The sequence below is a fragment of the Parasteatoda tepidariorum genome, chromosome 4 (genome assembly GCF_982258835.1).
Source record: "Parasteatoda tepidariorum strain Cologne lab strain chromosome 4, Ptep-v5.0, whole genome shotgun sequence".
In the NCBI taxonomy this organism is placed as follows: Eukaryota; Metazoa; Arthropoda; class Arachnida; order Araneae; family Theridiidae; genus Parasteatoda; species Parasteatoda tepidariorum.
In genome coordinates, this window is record NC_141758.1 from 33,226,939 (window position 1) to 33,243,051 (window position 16,113).

Consider the following 16,113-nt stretch of genomic DNA (forward strand, 5'->3'; position numbering starts at 1 on the left):
GCACTGTTGGATATGGGGCTACGCAGCAAACGTCCCACTCGTGTGCCTTTGCTAACCAAGCGTCATCGCCAACTACGCCTGCGCTGGGCCCGGGAACATCGCGACTGGTCCATGAATCAGTGGCAGAGAGTTGCCTGGTCAGATGAATCACGGTTTATCATTCATCCCACCGTGGCAGTGTCAGGATACGCTGTCTTCCAGGCGAACAGTTGCTCCCTCAATGTACTGTAGGTCATACACAGGCAGTGGTGACGGTATCATGCTTTGGGGGACGTTCTCTTGGGCGTCACTGGGGCCCGTGGTTGTGGCAGAGCAGACCATGAATGCTACAGGGTATCTGAACATCATTGCGGACCAGTTGCACCCTTACATGGCCTCTGTTTTTCCAGCTAGAAATGGAATTTTCCTACAGGTCAACGCTCCGTGTCACAAGGCTCAAATTGTGTTGGACTGGTTCCAGGAACATGACGCTGAATTCCAGTTAATGTCCTGGCCACTTATCTCACCGGATCTCAATCCGATAGAACACATTTGGGATGTCATGAAACGGCAGCTCAGAGTTCAAAGACCACTGAGTCGCAATATCTCGGATTTGTGTGACCGTTGCTTAAACATCTGGTACAATCTGTCTCCGGCCATCTACCAAGGACTTGTGGCATCCATGCCAAGGCGGGTTGCAACTGTGTTACGGGCTAAAGGTGAGCCAACTCGTTATTAAGAGGTGGTCATAATGTTTTGGCTCTTGAGTGTATCATTACAACGTTAATTATTATACCGGTTGTTCATTCATTAGTTCGATAACGAATCCGTAAAAACTTGTTGCAACATTTCCCATATTTCAATAGCATTTCGGAGCACGAATTTGATATCTGGTCCTAAACTTTTTGTTACAATAAATTTCGGTTTTAATGTAAAATTTAATTTTAAATGAACAATTTTTTTTAAATTAGAATATTACACCCATAAGGAAATTCAAACATTGATAATATAATTTGAACTTTTATTCCTTAATATTTATATTTTTCGTAGGATGTGAAAATATTCTAAGTCTAATATTCTAACTAATATTTACAAATAAATTCATTCTAATGAAACTCTACATAAAAGGCATTGTATGCTATTTTGTAATATTATTAAAATTTTTACCGTCCCGCAGTGGACGTTAAGACACGGTTCCCAGCAGATCACCGAAGTCAAGCATCACTGGCTACGGTCAGTGTGCGGGTGGGTGACGACTTGGATCAGTCTGCGTAGGAACCGAGGGTGTGCGGTATTGGTCCTCGCTAAACTGTGCTACCGTAAAGTGCTCGACTTCGCGCGCAGGTCGTCGGGCTACCGAAGCGGGGTGCCATCCCTTCCGCAGAGGATCAAAATTGTGATGGCATGTCTTCGGATCATCCTCCGGGATGTTTCCCGACCGTCGCCAATAGCCCATTGTGCAGCTCTAGTGCGACGTAAATTAACAACAACCAAGTAAAAAACTTTATTTGAATTAAAATAAATAATTTAATTCTTTGTTAAAACATTTAGCAGTTTTTTTTTATAATTCTATTTTAAAACAGAATAGGTAAATCCTACAAAGGTAATTGGACTTTTTTACTCTCATTTAAAATAGTATTGTTACTTGTGACTAATGACATAGATAATGAAATGTTTAAATAATTATTATTAATGGCTTGGTTAGGAATAAAATTTATGGTATTTATTTATGCAGCAAGACTAAACTACAAAAATTTAAAGAAATGAAGACAAAATCAGACAAAATTGGAAAAACCCATTCCTTGAAAAAACCTGAATCGGTTCTTTCAGGGATTCGATATTTTTTTAATTTTTTTTTAAAGTTTTTTAAAGTAATAAATGCATTTATCCAATACTGCATTATTTATAAGTATATTGTGTTATGCCTAAAAGTTTCATAAGAATTTCCATGTTCTTTAATATTAAAACTTTCATTATGTCAAGAGAAAAATAAAACAAGATATCTTTAATTTATAAGTAATTGAACTACACTGGTTATCATAAATTAAGGAAAATTCACAAAAATCGCGATAACTCAAGAAATTACACATGGAATTTTATGAAACTTACCCACAATATACAACACATAGTAAGGTATTAAACAACATAAAAAGAAATTATCAGACATTAATAGTAGTATAGAAATTAGCACATGTATAAAATAAACAAATTGGAAGTATCGGTTTGCAATAGAAAAAGTACCTTTAATATGGAATATGATTGCCTCTAGAAGCAATACAGCACAAACAGCGATGTGTGATGCTTTCAATTATGCGGTCTATCAGTTCAATAGGAAGTGAGAGCCATTGCTCTTGTAAAGCAGTTGCAAGCGTGGCAAGGGTCTGAGGGGGCGGATTGATGGCAGATACACGCCTCCCTAGAGCATCCCAAACGTGCTCGATAGGATTCAAGTCCGGGGATCGAGCTGGCCACTCCATGCGAGTAATTGTTTCCTGTTGAAGATAATCATCAACAATGCGAGCTCTGTGTGGTCTTGCATTATCGTCCTGTAACAGGAAGCAATCACCAATTGCCCCGGCATATGGGCGCACATAAGCATCAAGGATGTTGTCTCGATAAACCTGAGCATTCACGGTTCCCCTTGGAAAGACATGGAGGTATGTGCGCCCTCCTAAGGATATGCCTCCCCAAACACAGACACTGCCTCTTCCGTATGCATCTCTTTCACGGATGTTTGATGGATGATAACGGGTCCCAGGTTCTCTCCATATCAAATAACGTCTACTGTCACTTTCTAGACTAAACCTGGACTCATCCGTAAAGAGAACAGGCCTCCATTGATCTGACGTCCAGTGGACATGTTGTCGGGCCCACTGCAAACGGTCTCTCCTATGGCGTGATGTGAGCGGCACGCAAATGGCTGGTCGTCTCGCATACAGACCACCTTCGTGGAGCCTTCTGCGCACAGTTGACGTTGACACCAACCTTCCGGTGGCTGCAGCAAGAGAGGATCTAAGATGTGTCGGAGTAGCGGTTCTATTCCTGCGTGCACTTAATGTCAAATATCGGTCATCGGCACTGGTCGTAACAGTTGGCCGTCCTTGACTGAACCACCTAGATGCCGAATCTGTGGTTTGAAATTGCCTCCAAAGTCTATGAACCACAGATGGACTCACATTTAGCCATCTGGCCACTTCTGATTGACTCTGCCCTGCCTCTAGTCTCCCGATGGCTCTCCATCGTAGTTCTTCAGGCAAATGATGCCTAGAGGTCATTATTACGAATTGGCTATCTCAGATTTTCAATGTCGCAATCACAGTAAAATTTGTGTGCTTTCTCTCAAACTTGGACTTTTATGCTCCAGGCAGATGACGTAAGCCGAGTGCAGCGCCACTAATTTGCATATTGCAATTTTACTCAGCTACTCTTAGTGGACAACATATGCAAATTTTGCACGGTTTGGCTTACTTTTGAAAGAGTTATCGCTATTTTTGTGATTTTTCCTTAATTTATGATAACCAGTGTATATACCTACCCTGGAAAAAGGACATTATATAATTCTGAAGAACAGCATTTTTATGTATAGAACTGAGGAGCAAAGAGCCAGCATAACTCACTCCTATACATATGCTTCCAATACATTTATATCTGTAAGTAGACTTGTTAACATAATGTATAGGAAAAAGGGAAATTTCTTACTTTTTATTAAAATATTAATGGTAGAAAACGTTTTTATGAAATACTTTTTAAATAGTCTAATAAAACAACTTTAATTAATTGCCTAAAATATTTTACCACTGAAAAAATTAAGTTAAAAATTCCCAACCCTGGTTTTTTGCTCCATAATTAGCTGAATTTCATGGCCCTGATAAATTTTTTTAATAAATATTTTAGAACTTTCGTTCAATCATTATGGAAAGAGATACACACACACACACACATATATATATATTATTTATAAAATAATTTGTGGTACATTGTTAGTATGCATTTGCATTTCATATTAAAATATTGATACTGATAATATTGATATTGAGCTAATTGATAATGTTCATGAAAAATCATAGTAATTGTTAAATTTTCTACACTTTAATTACAGCCTAGCATAAATTTTTATAAATAGTGAAGCAAACAGATTCTTCTAATTAGAAGAAAACGATCACAGTACAGCTTACAAAAAAGTCACTTAAGTTCTAAAATTCCACTCATGAAAAGATTCCTGAAAATTGTAATAATCTGAAAAAAAAAAAAAAAAAATTAAAAGCATTATATTTATAAAGATAACCCTGAATCAATTTTCTTAACTCAATCAAATTAATATAGAGTCAATATAAAATATACTACTATATAATATATAAATTCTGTAAATAACCCATGCATTATTAAATATATCTTTAAAACTAATTTAAATGTATACTAAATCAATATTTCCACTTCCTTCATAATGTTGATTTGGAGTACCCAGAATTTTTGAAGAATCAAAACTGGAATTTCAACAAGCACTGACCTGGCAATTCTGATAATTCTCAGGTCAGAGTAGTTAAAAATTCAGTGGATGAAAGAGCCTTTTTTTCTACATTTAAGGATGCATCACATTAACTGATGATCATAACAACCTGGAACAAAACTATTAGCATTGCAACTGCATATACAAAACATGAAACACAACTTGTGCTTTTTCAATTATTAAAATTAATGAGCTCTTAATATTAATTTAAAAGTATTATTTATAGTAGTAATGTAATCATAGCATCATTAAACAAGTAATGAAGTATGTAAACAGAAAACTTTAACACATGTAATCTAAATTTTAAAAAGTAGCAATATAATAAAATGTAAAACAATTTTTTATACCATTTGAAGATATTTATACAAAGAAAATTGGTAACTTATTAATGGTAACTTTAAATTTAGGGTGTAATATACTAATTTAACCTTCAAAAGAGGAAAAAAAAAACTGATTTCTTCCCAACCGTGTATTATTAAAGTATAACTTATTAGTCATTCATATTTCCTTTCAAATAATATTCAATATACACAAGTAACTAATTCAAATATGCATATTTTCATACTATTATAAGTAACTATATCCAATATAATAATTAGAAGCACAAAAAATTGCTTTACCCCACATAGATATAATGCAATGAAAAAGATACCTAATTAATTATAATGTAAGAGATTAAAATATCTACAAATATAAAATATGTCGGAGGTGCATACCAATTTTAGATTTATGCAGAGAGGCAGCAACAATAAATGACTAGCAAGTGAAATTGTCACACTAACAATTATTTAGGCAAGAAATGTGACACTTATACTTACTCAGCATCAACACAAGTCTTTGACAGCATGCATTCCAGTAGGTATTTCTATTCCGACAAATTATGGTCATAACAAGCAATTTCATCACTCCCATTTAAGACAAAGACATGCTGAAGGAGCTTTTAAAGGATACACCTGATTAGTTGATGAAAAGAAAGTCTCAACTTGCAACAAATCTAGATATGCAAAACACAAAGACGCACAAATTACAATTTGTGATACAATTGCTACTTACTTGTGCTTCTTCTCAACTATTCAAATTCTATACTAGTCTCTCCATATTATTCTGAACTATAATATTAGATTTAAAAATGTCATTTACAGAAATGTTTAATAAGTAGAATCTTACAAATAATAAAAAACGTAAACACAAAATCTAAAACTTTAATGTATGTAAAATTTAATAAAGGCAATAAGACATAGTAAAAGTACATTGAAATTCTTCATATTTCTTGCAATTAATTGTTTTACTCACTACAACAAAAAATAATTTGGACTTTTAACCACAAAAAATGTGTAAAAAATAATGATGCGGCAATAATGAAACAAAATTTGATGAGATACCATATTAATAATTATGTAAGATATTAAAATACATATAAATTATATATACATATATTTTTAATAGAATTTTCTTTATATAAAACTATAAATATTAATAATAGATAAGGTTAATATAAAATATAGTACAACGTAATATATTAACTCCGTAAACAAACCAAGATTAAATATATCTTTAAAACAAATTAAAATTTATACTTATTCAATATCATAACTTCCTTCTTAATGTTGATTTGACAGAAAACTGGACACGACGGATCAAAACTGGAATTTCAACAAGCACTGACCTGGAAATCGTAATAATTCTTAGGCCAGCATGGTTGAAAATTCAGTCGATGAAGGAGCCTTCTCTCTACATTTAAGGATGCATCACAATAACTGATGATCATAACAACCTGGAAGAAAACTAAAAGCATTGCAACTGGATAAACAAAACATGAAGCACAAATTGTGATACAACAGAACTTGTTCTTTTCGATTATTGATTCATGAACCCTTAATATTATTCAAAATTTTAATATTAATTTAAAAATATCATTTATAGTAGTAATGTTATTCTTGCATCATCAAACAAATAATGAAGTATGTAAGCATAAAAACTTTAGCACATGTAATCCAAATTTCAAAAACTAGCAATATAATAAAATCTACATTTTAAATTACCAAGTCCATGATTAATTCCAAGAATTTTTCAAAACTTTACAAAACACAACACTCTGACAGAAACACAACAGCAAATTTAAAAAAGCATTATAATAACATTAATTGAAATGATTGGTATAGCCAAAACTGTTGTAATCTGCATCCTCAGTTGATTTTTAATTTAAAAAACAGAATAAATAAAGAGTTGAAGCAATAAAATAGCTGAAAAATACAAAAGCAATTAATTTCTTTTTTGCAAAATTATATTCTAAAAATACTTTTCTTGCTCATTGATAAGGAAAGAAATACTTGATTTTTCAGTTCTAATTTTAGAATAAAAAAAATAAAAAAATTGCCAATGACTGGCTTGCTTCAACTTGCTAAATCAAGGAAAGTTGATAACTTCTTATTGGTAACTTTAAGTTTAGGGTGTAACATACTATTAATTTAACCTTTTATTCAAAAGAGAAAAAAAGGGGCTTCTTTTCAACTTTGTATTGTTAAAGTATAACTTAAGAAATAAATAATGGTTTCAAGAGAAATAAATAATGGTTTCTACATCTAAACTGCTAGTAATAAACTGTGCTACTGGATAACTATGCCCAAACTATGTAACTGTAGTTTATTTGAAAAGATGATAAATATTTGTGTTATGAATTATGCTAATACTACTAAATCAGCAAGTAAAATTTAAATAGAATCAAATATTAAAAAACAAACCTCATATTTCTTTTAGACTGTCTCTTATACCACACAACTTGCAAACTTAATTCTGGTTTTTCCGATCAGACAGTAACAGACTGATGGCTGAAATAAGAAATTTTTTAAAAAATAACATAAACAACTAACTTTCTGATACAAGAACTATGTTAACCTTAAAGGGGAAAATACAAATCTTTAAAATATAACCACAGCATCAAACCAATATTAACAAAAATATGGTTTAATAATAAAAGTTTATAAACTTTTCATTGCTTTTTTTTCTGTTTTCTTCTTTAGCCCATATGTCATTTAGGGAGAAAAAAGAGACCTTACATTACTTTGAAAGTTTTATAAGTAAAAATCAACCATGTTGAATAATTCATTTATTAAGAGGTAAGATTTAAATACTTTTAAAATCTTTCACCATTTTTAGAGATTGAATGCTAAAATAATAAATTTCTAAAATTGATAAAGCAAATAGAATAAATAATTTTTAAAATAATTAATATAAAAAATATATTAATAAATTTATTGTTTAATAATAGAGGAAGATAATAACCAGCAAAACATTGACTTTTTCTTAACCTACATTTGATTAAAGACAAATACTGATAAACATTAAAAGATATTTATTTTGACTTTTATTATTTTATTAAAATTTTAATTTGCAAACAGAATACTACAACAATATAGTTGAAGAAAAAAAACTAAAACACTTAAAATGCCACAGTTAATATACAATTAGTTGAATAATCAAAATAAAAAACATTATACTGGTAGCAATAGTACTAACTACTGATACTAACTGAAATACTCGTATTGGCTCCTCTTAATCTGTCTGTCATTTAAGCTAAAAAAAGAATAAAATTAGATGAATCTCTGTGCAATAGACAAATTTTTATTACAGTAATCTCTCAACTTAGTTTTGTATAAACCAAATATATTTAAAGTGAAAGAGTATTTATAATTCAGGGGCAATGTTCTTAGCGATCTTCCCTCTGTCCCTCAGGGGCAGAACCACAACCGTTGTGAGAATTAGTACTTAAATTAACTCATAACATTCTATTGCCTCTAAACATTTTTCTCCATTGTGTAAAGTAGTACAAAGAAGAATATCAGGGAAAAAAACACTTTCTACTGAATATTTTTCCTTACAGCATCAAAGTGCTAAGTCTGATGCAGTTCTTTGACTACTCTCTCTTGTTTGAATGGGCTGAGTTGTGGTGATCAGGCTTAAATGTCAAGACAAGAGTACAATGTTTTCATGAATTTAGTTAACATATATGTAAGTAAACATAAAGTCGTGTATACATACACTTTCTTTTTAGCAACTTAGTCATGCATTCTTCACAGACTGAATATTGCCCTGTCAGTTTTAATGAATGCCATCTTTGCTAATACATTCATCTGCGACAACATCAATATCTCAATAAGGTTAAACATTTAAGAAAACAGTTAAATATGTCACCATGGAATCCCTTAGTAAAAAGAGTAAAGGGGACAGAAGTACAGAAGAAATAAGCAAGGTTTGGTTTACATAGTAGTTTTTGACTTAAACATTAACTGTAAAAAATCTTGGAATTTTGAGAAAATAAAAATTATAGATAGAAAAAAATATAAATAGTTTGTAGTAAATGAAAAATTTAATTTCAAATTAAAATCTAAATAAGTTAATTTAAATTGTTATTAATTTGTTAATATGAGTTATATTCTAAAGAAATATAATAATTTTATATGCATTTGAAATAAAAATTAAATTATGTGTACAAATTGTTTTGCACATAAATGTGATACATATAGAATAAAATTTCTTGATTATAGTATGCATGCTCATAATTTATGTAATAGTTTAGACAATCTAAAAGAATAATAAGAGCAGCAATTGTGAACGAAAATGATAAATATTATCTAAAATTCAAAATAAGAATTTTTCTGTTTCTTTACAGATTCATATTTAGAATTTCTTTTTAACATAAGTTTATAATAAAATTGAAACAAAACTATTCTGAATATGATTTAAGAACTCTCCCCTGTTATGAAGAAAATTCAATACAAAAGCTTCCTATCAAAATAAAATTTAATTAATATATTTTCTAGAAAAAAAATCTCTTTGCATTATGTCTCTGAAATAAACGTAAATCAACTCATTATTTAAATTTAAAAAATTTCATTACTAAACTGCGTTGCTAATTTTAGACAATCTAACTAAAGATTTCTGGAAACATGGAAAAACTTTGATAAATGAAAATTTTTTCTTTTGGTTTATGATTTTCAAAAATACATAAATTTTACACATAAAGGAAAACAAACTATGTAATTTAAATTCTAAATCTTTGCATTTTCAGGAAATTTAGTATGATCTCTTAATATTAACAAAATCTCATGATTTTTTAAAATATAATGCTTTTAAAACATACACTTATATTATAAATCTTTAATTAATAAGAATTACCTGTAAATAAAATTTTCATGATGACAAAATATAAAATCCAGCTCAATCAAATCTAGAAAATGGCTTTGAAAAATAATTTTGTTTATGATATGACAGGAAACTATAGATGCAAAATAACTGATTTCAGTAGTGAGGTAGTTGGAATATATGGGTAGCAAGTAAAAATATCCAAGGCATTTTGAATTAATTGAGCAAATGGTGCAGCTCTTAGCATTCGAAAGAACATTGGAGATAATATAGTAAATTTACAATTAAAAATATGACTTACCTAGCGAATTCGTTTCATTGCTTAATCATTCCGAGTACGTCCAGCTCAAACATTTTCGCCATTTTCAATCACGTTCAAAAAGCGGGCATCCAAGCAGTTGGCGATAGATTTCGTTTGGCAATCACCCATTTCAGCTGATCGCCAAAGTTTAGGGTTATAAGAGGGCGGTCAGCCAAGACAGTGCGCGTGCACACTTTTACACTCGACCATCCTGACTTTTGGACGACCTCGTCCCTTCAAAACAACTTATAATCCTTCAAGTAATGCGGCACTTTTTTACATCTCTTTGGTCTACTGTTATCTTGGCTTAAATTTTTATTTGGATCGTCGTTGCATTGATTTGTACTGTTGTTGTCGTTTATGGGTTCACAAGCAATGAAGTTTTCCTTACTTCCAGTAATATTGTCCCCATCATCAGACAGATCTTCGTCGTTGACCAGATGAAATAGTTTCATTTGCGAAGCGTGGGCGGTAGTCGTATAATTATGTTGCCTTCTTCTTCCTTGTCCAACTACGCGTAAATCAGTAACTTGATAAGTGTCGGATGGTAATATTTTGATGACTGTTAAAGGACCTCTGTACTTAACTTGGGTTTTAGTGTTAGATAAGGCAGTTTGTTCAGGTAATCGTCTTACGACCACAACATCACCTATATTGTACTTAAATGCATCACATCGATGTTTGTCATAATTCCTTTTCATCTTTTCCTGTGCAATGATAATACGTTCCTGGGCATCTCTTTGCAGTTTTGTTGGATTTACGTAGTCATTTGATGTTGGTAGTAGATCTTGAGGAAAATATCCAGGCTTTACTGGCGTGTATCCATACAAGAGTTCAAAAGGAGGTTTTCCAGTCGACTTACTCGGAGACCAGTTAATACACCGTTGTACTTCTGGTAATATTTTATCCCAATCCTTGTGAGATTCCGTTTGGACATTGGAAGATATCATTGGAATAAGTATACGATTGATGCGTTCAACTTGTCCATTAGCTTGTGGTCTTTGACTGGAATTTAATGTATGCTTGATTCCTAATTGCTTACAATAGCCTTCAAACGCCGAGGACGTGAAGCAGCTCCCTCTGTCTGTAATGATTCGCCTCGGAGAACCAAAATCATCAGTAAATTCATCGAGGTACTTCAAAACGCTTTTAGTTGAGCAACTAGGACATGGACGAAGGCGCACAAACTTAGTCATATTGTCGACAAAAACCAAAAGCTCCTTGTTACGAGCTGAACTTGTTACAAATGGGCCAAGGAAATCCATATGCACAACTTCAAATGGGCGACTACCAGGTGGAATGGCATTAAGTTTACCTTGAGCTTTCCCACCTGGTACTTTTGTAAATGCACATACGACGCACTGTCGTATATGCTGCTTGATATAACTTGCCATACGAGGAAACCAAAACTGTTGACATATCATTTGAATTACTTTCTCAACTCCAAAATGACCAGAAAAGTCGTGGAAACGAACAGCAAGATACTTTCTCATTGATTTTGGCATTACAAACAACTTTCGTGTCTTGTTTCTATCACCTGATTCATAATGGAGGCGATAAAGTATTCCGTTAATCAACTCGAAATTATCGGCTAGTTGTTTTTCTTCTAGTGATCTATTTGTCTTTATTTTTCTTAAGGAAAATACAATTTTTTGCAAATCTTGATCTTGAGCTTGTATGAGGGCTACCCTGTCTTCTTAAGTAGAGATGTAAAATACCGTAGGCTCTCTTGTTAGTTCTACAGGACTCGTAATGTCTATTTCATGCAATGGTGTGCAAATTCTTTCTTCGACTGGTGAACGACTAAGGGCATCTACATGAGCCATTTTAGTACCATCTCGGTGTTTAACATTATAATTAAATTCGCTCAACAGTTCAGTCCATCTCGCTACCTGGGGTTTAATGTTCTTTTGCGTATTCAAGTATGTTATTGCTGAACAATCGGTGACTAATGTAAATTGCAAACCCAACAACAAAGGACGAAGTCTAGTCATTGACCATACCGCAGCTATCAGTTCTAAACGACTTGAATGATACTTTTCTTCTTCAGGAGTTGTTCGGCGACTTACGGAATAAACTAACTGAAAAGCACTAGACTTATTTCGTTGCAAGAGCATTCCAGCTAATCCAACAGAGCTTGCATCAGTGTGTAATTCAGTTTCATCGCGTGGATCAAATAGTTTCAACACTGGTCTCGATACTAATTTAGAACGTAAGTTTTCAAAAGCATCATTTTGATCATCAGTCCATGTGAACGATGAATTTTTCTTTAGCATCCTTGTGAGGGGTTCAGCAATTGAAGCATATCGTGTTATAAATCGGCGAAAGAAACTTGTTAAGCCAAGAAAACGACGCAATTCATCTTTGGTCTTAGGAGCGGGGTATTCAGCAATGGCAGCAAGTTTTCTTGGACCTGGTCGTATTCCATTTTTATCAATTACAAATCCCAAATACTCAATATCTGACATTCCGAATTCACATTTAGATAGCTTCAGTGTTACCCCAGCTTTTAGCAACTTTTCAAGTACTTGTCGAAGCTTCACTATCATATCATCAAAGCCGATCGAACCAAAGAATATATCGTCAATATAACACGATACACCGTTCCAAAGCAAATCACCCAAAGCTAATGACATCGCTCGCTGAAAAACAGGTGGTCCATTCGATAAGCCAAAAAACAAACGTGTAGGCTCATAATGTCCATCAGGGGTTGTAAAAGCTGCCTTTCGTGAGGATTCTTCATCCATTGCTATCTGATTAAATCCTTGACATGCATCAAGGATGCAGAATAAACTAAAACCAGACAGTCTTTCAAGCAAATCATCGATGCAGGGTAATGGAAATTTATCCTTAATAGTTTGTGAATTTAAATGTCTGTAGTCAATTACCATACGATGATCACCAGTTTTCTTAGATACAAGCAAAACAGGACTACTGTATTCAGAAGAACTGTCACGAATAACACCCTGATCTTTTAATTCTTGAACGATTTCTCTTAAAACTTGTCTCTCGTAGTTCGAAGCTCGGTAGGGTGAACGAGAAACAGGTTTACTACCTGGTGTCTCAATGATACGCATTATAGTATTATTAATGCATCCTAGTTCATCTTGTTTTAAAGCAAAACACAGCCTAAATTCATTTAACAAATCGCATAAAATTTGCTGCTGTTCCTTATTTATTGATGGTCCAATTTTAACACATTCTCTATCGATAGGATTTCGCACAATTTCTTTTGCTAATAAAACGGCTGGGGTTGAATCCGCATCTTCTTTAACCATTGAATTGTAACTATTTTCAGATACCAAATTTCCTCGCAAGATAACACGATTTTTCTTTAATTGTAATTTTACGCTACTAGGATTCACGACGGGCACTTGGGATTTACCATCGTGGATAGCAAACGTAACATCCTTGCTTAGACCATCTCGATCACTGCAGGAAATAAATCCGTTTTGAGATTTGCATGCACTGAAGACAGTTACCATTTGAACTGTACGCGGTTCAATCGCGCACTTTTCGAGGGTCTTCAACACAACCCTATCAGGCATTTCATTAATCTGGAAATCATGCAAAAAATCCAGCTCTTCCACGTGAACTAACTTGGACCTGCCTTGATTTCTAACCATTATTATCTCGGGTGAATCAATGATGTCGTTTCCGATGAGAACATCCGGGCCTTCAAATGTATCATCAGTTACTACATAAAACAGAACTTCCTTCAGCTTTACCCTGTCTATAGTCACATTAAGTATGATAATTCCTAGTGACTCCCTTACACCTCCAATACCTCGAATTCGTGTAACTATGTTTTTATGAATATTTTTATTAAGAGTTTGTGCAAAACTATATTTTAACATAGATATATCAGCAGCGGTATCCATAAGAGCACTAGTATTTACTTCTTCTATGATAATATTCTTCGTTGTACTATTACTGGAACTGGGTAAAAACGAAACTGCATTGACTAATGGGAAAGACGCTCTCCTTGGACATTCCTTTGTACCATGTCCTTCTGTTTTGCAGGCAGTACAAAACTTTGGACGTTTTGGCTTTACACAATCACGGGCAAAATGGCCGGTATCATAACAATTGTAGCAAACAGTTTGATTATTAGTTGTACTTCGACTTGGCTCTGTTTGTTTGCCCTTGGCGATATTTTCTTCTTTCAAAAATGGCCGGTATCATAACAATTGTAGCAAACAGTTTGATTATTAGTTGTACTTCGACTTGGCTCTGTTTGTTTGCCCTTGGCGATATTTTCTTCTTTCAAAAACTTATTGTTACTATATTTATTATTATACTGAATATGATTCTTAAAAACATCTTTGAGTTCAATAAATTCATCTACCTTTTCAGCTAATGTATAGGGTGAAATTATATGGGTCCACTGATCCAAGTAACGTTCTCGTATATCTGGCGGCACCCGAGCTTTCATTCGATCTGTGATGATCAGGTCTTTTAAACTCTCAAAACTACTTATTTTAAGTCCTGCAGTCCACCCATTAAAATACGTTTCAAGCTCGTGGTAATATTCTTTCCATGACTTTCCATCAGTATTCTCATGAGAATAAAAAAGTTGTCTAAATTTTTCAGGACTTAGTCTGTAGCACTTAAGCAAAAGAGATTTAACATAGTCATAATTTTCTGACTGTTCTTCTGGTTCTCTCATTATCATTTGGACAATTTCACTTGGTAACTGGTTAATTAAACATGCCATCCACAATGAACTTGGCATTTGTACTCTTTTCATTACTCTCTCGAAATGTACTAAATAAAGGCTGATATCCTCATTACTCGTAGAAAACTTTCTCAGTTGTGACTGCCAATCAACTTTTGGCGACGATGTTATTACTTCAGTTTCGACTACTTCTGAAGTTTTAGCTGCAATATCTAACTTCTTGAGTTCCAATTCATGTTCCCGATCGGCTTTTTCTTTTTCCAATGCGTGTGCATGTTGGCGATCGGCTTTTTCTTTTTCCAATGCATATGCATGTTGGCGATCGGCTTTTTCTTTCTCTTCTTGACGAAGGCGCTCGGCTTTTTCTTTCTCTTCTTGACGAAGGCGCTCGGCGTCTTCAACTAAATTTTCTACCATTCCTCGAACCATTTCTTCATCGTATTTCTCGCTATTCAATATTAACTTTCTCAAGTCAGGGATTTTCAAAGTAGTAGACGAAACATCTTCAGATAACTCATTAGCTACGTAACGTAACTGATCTTTGCGAAGTCGCGATAAAAATGCCATTTCAAACTCAAAACTCAAAATTAATTACAGTTGCCTGTTTACCCCACTTCTGATAATGTAAGAAACAACTTTTAAAAGAAAAACAAATCAATACTTTATTAATTTACACACACCGTTATTCTAAAAACTCAAAATCTATTTCGTACACAAGAACTGCTGTTGCCAAAACATGGAATACTAAATATGCAATAAGAAAATAATTAATGTTCACGTGCACACTTTTACAAATATAACCAATAAGAAGAAAACAAATATTTCAATAATAAGAAACTCTTACTTACTTCAACAATAAATGATTTTTATATCAAGGTTGTAAAATGAAGGTTGTAAAAGAAGACGCTCGCTAACAATAAATTCTGCAGTTTCGTATTTGGTATCAGGTTTCTATTTTTGTTGAGTACGGTTAGAATTATAATTATCTAAGAATATTTAAAAATTCAAAATTCTGTTTTAATTCAGAAAAAAAAATCTGCATCAGAAAAAGAAAATTATATCAGAGTTTGGAATTGTAAATAAAAGAATATCAATATCCAAAAACTGAAATCTCTGAGATATCGAAAACTGGATCTGCGTCAGCTATTGAGTACGATTTGAAACATCTCTTAGACATTCTACAGACATCCAGTGATCCATGTCTTAAACTTATCTATATTAAATATCCAAAAGATATCCAAAATGTCCATATCTAGAACTTAGATATGCCTGGATATCTCTATAATAACCAAATTACCACATCCCTCAGATATCCAAAAATGATATCCCAGACATGTCTAAAATATCCAACTCATGGACTTAGATGTGTTTAGATATCTGTAAGAAGTCTGGAACATATCCGAATATCCACTGGATATTTGGATAAGTAACAGACGTGTTTGGATATCCCTGGGATAGCGGTGGCTGTGTGGGAATATTTTCCGTTGTGTTTTGGATGTTCTTTCT

At 33.1% G+C, this 16,113-nt stretch overlaps 1 protein-coding gene across 1 annotated transcript in view; it reads right to left on the reverse strand.

Annotated features, from left to right (window-relative positions):
- The window catches only part of LOC147810868 (uncharacterized), a 28,077-nt gene extending 12,174 nt beyond the window's left edge, over positions 1 to 15,903 (reverse strand). The window contains exon 1 of the mRNA XM_087160895.1: positions 15,456 to 15,903. The gene's annotated coding sequence lies outside the window, so the exon portion shown is untranslated. The remainder of the gene's footprint in view (positions 1 to 15,455) is intronic.
- Between the last annotated feature and the right edge of the window lie 210 nt (positions 15,904 to 16,113).